Source organism: Elephantulus edwardii, unplaced genomic scaffold (assembly GCF_000299155.1).
Source record: "Elephantulus edwardii isolate Elephantulus edwardi_28Jun2011 unplaced genomic scaffold, EleEdw1.0 scaffold00056, whole genome shotgun sequence".
In the NCBI taxonomy this organism is placed as follows: domain Eukaryota; kingdom Metazoa; phylum Chordata; class Mammalia; order Macroscelidea; family Macroscelididae; genus Elephantulus; species Elephantulus edwardii.
The window spans coordinates 3,805,334-3,810,550 of NW_006399806.1; positions in this window are offsets into that span (position 1 = coordinate 3,805,334).

Consider the following 5,217-nt stretch of genomic DNA (forward strand, 5'->3'; position numbering starts at 1 on the left):
TAAAACTATTAGAAAACATTTTTAAGAGGGCTACATGAGGAAACATATGCATAATTATTATTGTCTTGCCAAGCACATGGTAGATGCTTCAGAAACAACTGTTTTCATAATTATAATTCTGCACATAGCAAGTCAAAGACATAGTACTATTCCCAGTTTTGTAACTGTTGTGTATCCTGGAGGGCTTTCTGGTTTTTAGTGACCTCACATGACAGTTATTTGCTGTGTATCAGAAAGCACAATGATTGAGCATAGCAGAAGAATAATCAATGTTTTTGAATTGTGGTGTTGGAGAGAGTTCTGAATAGTCCATGGACTTCCAAAGAGCAATCAGGTCTGTCTTGGAGAAAGTGAAACCAGAATGCTCCTTGGAGGCAAGGATGTTGACACTTCATCTCACGTATTTTGGGCATGTTGTTAGTTGGGACTAGTCCTTGGAGAAGGACATTATACTTGGGAAGGTGAAGGGTCAGCATGAAAGAGAAAGACCCTAAAAAAAGATGGACTTACACAATGACAATATCAATGTATTTAAGTATGTCAGAGATGGTGATAATGGCACAAAACAGGGAATGTTTCAGATTTACTATTCATAGGTTTGTTAAGTCATGGTTGACTCAACAGCGCATGGCAACAACAACATGTGACATAGTAGAATTGCAGTATAGGGTTTCCTAGGCAATAATTATTATGGGAGCAAGATTGTCAGATCTTTTCTCCTATGGAGTATGGTGGACTTGAACTACTATCCTTTGATTAGTACCTGACCCACTGGTGCTTTTCACTTCCAATTTAAAATTCCAAAATCCAATTTAAAATTCTAAAGTAGATTGTTGTTACGTGTCATCAAGTATGCCTCATAGTGACCCCACGAACAACAGACCTGAAACCTGTCCAATCCCGTACCACCCTCACAATCTCTGGCATGCTTGATCCCATCACTGCTGCCACTGTTTCCATCCACCCGGTTGAGGTGCTTCCTCTTTTTCGCTGTCACTCCACCTTCCCAAGCCTGATATCCCTCTCCATTGAATAGCCTCTCCTAGCAACATGCCCGAAACATTTGAGGTGAAGTTTAATTATCTTTGCTTCAAAGCAGCACTCTGGCTGCACTAAAAGTAAAGTGCAGAGTCCTACTGTATGTGAGGCTCCTCTTTGCTCTCATTTCCTAACATTTTCTGTTAGCTCACTTTTCACCTATTACCTTCTTTCAGTTCACAAAAGAAGCCCAATTTATTGCCAGCCCTCAGCTGACACAAAAAGGATAGCCAATCAATAGTTGTTGAATAAATGAATCATTTAAGCTCTTCAAGTTCAGTACTAAAAAGACGAGGAAATAACTTTGAATAAGAGTTTAGGTTGTTTGGTTTTGTTTTTAGCATTTAATGTTTTATTATAGATATGTAATTGCCATATAATACAATCAAAAGTCAAGCTAACTCTATAAAAACAATAATTTTTTTTCTTTTTTTAAGCTGTTTTTCTTTTTTAGAGGAAGATTTATATTTTATTGCTGTTATGTGCCATTACGTTGACTACAAACCTTATGAACAGCAGCAACACTACGAACAATAGCTCTGAACCTTGCACTATCTTGTGCCATTCTCGCCAGCCATTTCAAACACATCCGTGCTCTTTGATACAGTCACAGTTTCTTTTTTTTCCCCCTATAATTATATTTCATTAATTTTCATAAACATTTACAGAGATTTTGGGTTTCCATTCATTCATTGTTGCACTATTCTCTCTACCCTCCTCCCAGTTTGTTCTTGTCCAAATGCCACAGTGCTTGTCAAAGCCAGTTCTGATTAATCTTCTTTGTCAGTGTGTCCTTTGCCATTCCCTATCACTCCTCCCTGAGAGAGACTTCACCCTGAGTCATAAGGGAAAGGGGATGGCGTATTCTCTTAGCTACTTCCTGCTGAAAAGGGATGCTGTGGGTTTCAGGGTGAAGATCTTCTCTCACTACTCTAAAGGGCCCCTTTGGCAGTAGGAAACACATAGACTATTATGGAGATTGATTTTGGAATTTAGATGCACTCTTATTGATTGTGCTTGGCCGTACATGTTCATATCCTTGAAGATGTATCCTTGAAGATAGAAACAATAATTTAAAAAATTACTTTTGATAAATTTGTGTCCTTTTTGTTAATTCCACCATAAAGTGACATCGGACTTTGAGTTAGGACAATACATCTGAATTACTTTTTGATAAAACAAAATTAAAAAAAGTACTCAAAATTGGTAGCATTTGTCTCCTTTAGTGTGTCATGTGGGCTGTAAAGTTATTATTCTTCCTGTGGTCATCACCTAGTATGTGTGCCCAGAATTTCATTGTTATGTAATTGATTGTTAGAGCAGATTTCTGGCGCTTTAACAAAACAGTGACTGCACAGACGTGCTTAATAAGCACAGTGGAAGTTGTGAAGATGGTACCAGATCAGAGAGGGTTCTGTTTTGTCACACAGCAGGGTTTCTTTGAATCAGAACAAACTCCATGGGCCCTCACATTATTTACATCCTGCAACCCATTTGTTCATTAATTTTATGAATTTTACACAAAAAAGTAAATACCTGAATTGTTTCCTTGGCCTCATTAATGCACTCATTCATTAAACATCCATTAAATAGTTATTGAGTGCATATAGCTTGAGTCACATTTGTTGTAAATTACAATTAGATAGGTATGTTGTCTGTTAAGTTCAGTATTGGCTTTCTGTGCTGAAATCATGCTTTGTAAGGTGTGGGAACTCAATAAATTTGTTGAATGAATGAATGAGAAGAAACGCCTTCAGTATGGTGTGTGATAATTTTGTGCATTATCTTCCGCACTCCATGCTCAAAGATTATTGATATCTCTTCTTGGTTGTGAATTTTAAGCAAATCCATCTCTCTCTTGAGCTGTAGCTCTCTTGATGCACACACCTAGTTACTGTGAAGATTTATGACTCCTAAACTCTAAAGAGAACAACTGCAATGGGATCATGGGGACTTCTTAAATGTACATTTTATGTTTTTAAGCAATTTTATTTGGATATAATTCATGTACCACACAATTCTCCCATTTAAAGTGCATAATTCAATGGTTTTAGAATTGTGAAACTATTGCCACAGTTAATTTTAGAACATTTTCATTGTTTGAAAAATAAATTCTTTACTCTTTAGCTGTCACAGAGCTACCCCCTCTTAAGAATTCCTCTCTGCATTCTACATATCCTACCTAAAGTGTTAATATTTTTCATTCTCTTTATATTGAGTCTCTTACCCTGAACTTTAGAGAAATAGAATTATAAAATAAATATATTTTGATGCCCGACTTAGCATGGTTTTGAGGTATTTTTTCCAAGTTTAAACAAGTTATCACAAACTTGGTAAAACCTTAAAAAGAAACTAGTTTACTTTGTTGAGTAAATTATGTTTGAATCAAGCCATGGCATTTTTTAACTGCTTCATATACATACATGCTAGACAGGGAAAGGAAGAATTAAACAAGTAGTATATTTTAATTATGGGGTTGATAAAGAATAATGATAAAATGAATCACAATTGGATCTTGCCCATCATTACAATGTCATGAGAATGAGTCTATGACTCTCAAGACTTTGTGACTGCTAAGGCAATAAATTCTCAGACTCTTAAATAAGTTCGTTTTATTTAAGGGAAAAAAAAGTCATTGTATTGGAGGACAAATCCAATGACAAAAATTATCAGAAAACTTATTTTTGTCTCTTATTGTCATTATACAAGATCTAGTTTGTTTACAGAAATGTAGGGAGTTTTAACCCACCAGTCTCTCTACAGGAAAAAGAGATATCACACAGACTGTGTAATGATTTACATAATTATAAACCCTCAGAGGACAGTTCTAACCTACTGTACTGTTGCTGTTGTTGTTGTTGTTAGTCGCCATGGCTGTTGCTATGTACGACTGAGGAGGAACTGAGTTCTCAGTAGGAACCCTTCAGCAGGTTCTCAGAGGCAGTACACTACACTGCACAGGAAGAGACTGCCCATCTCTCTCCAGAGGAGTATCTGGTGCTTTTGAACTGCTTGCACTGGTTTGAATTGTAACTTGTTTGGCCACCAGAGCTTCTAGGCTAAATATATATGATGATAATTCAGGTTCAATTCTGTTTAAAATTCTCTTTCTGATATTGAAGGTAGAATTGACATAACATTGTTTGTAGACTTGAGAAAAATCATAGCCCTCTCGTATAAAGATCCTACAACACAAAAGCAAGAAGACCCTTCTATGGCCTCCTTAGAATAGATTACCTGTAGTAGATCATTAAATGTGAAGATTTTAAACCTTATAAAATATTTTTTACAAATATATGTGACATATTATCCTTTATGGGGTTGTTGGGAGTTGGAATTAATTCTATGTTAAGGGTTTGGTCAGGTTTTTTTATGATGATAAATTACCATAACCAGAGACATGAGGTGTATTTATCAGCTCATTCTTCATCATATCCTATATACATTTTTTAAAAAAGAAAATTGTTACCATTATGAATTGCATCTTCTCTATGCCAAAGAATAAACCTGCATTCCAAAATTTAAAAAAAAGAATGAGTTTATGAAACACAAAGTGAATGAAGACTAAAGTGAAATACAGTGTATGTGAACTTTACAAGCAAATCAATAAAAAAATTTTCAAAAACTATGTACCCACTTATATGAATATATATGAGCACACACACATATATAATATGAATGTATATGTTCACACATATACATCTATAAATATATAAATATACGTATACATCTATCTATCTATCTATCTATCTATCTATCTATCTATTTATCTATCTCTATCTCTATGGAAGCACACATTTTTTGGTTGTTATTCCAATATTATATGTGTCAAACTCTTTATTAAAACCACCTGCTTCCCTTGTTTATGAAAAAGAATATTGAATATGCCATCAACTGCAAGAGGAATAGACACATCTATTGTGGTGTAGTCAAGGATGCTTTGGGCAGAATATTAAATGATCTAGGAAGTATTAAAAGAAGATGGAAGGAATATACTGAGTAATTATATAGAAAGGAATTGGCAGATACAGAAGAATTTAATGAAATAACATATGAGCAAGAGCCTATGGTGATGAAGGAAGAAGTTCAAGCTGCTTTGAAGGAAATAGCAAAAAATAAGGCCCCAGGAATAGATGGTATGTCAATTGAAGTATTTCAGATAACAGATGTTGCCTGGAT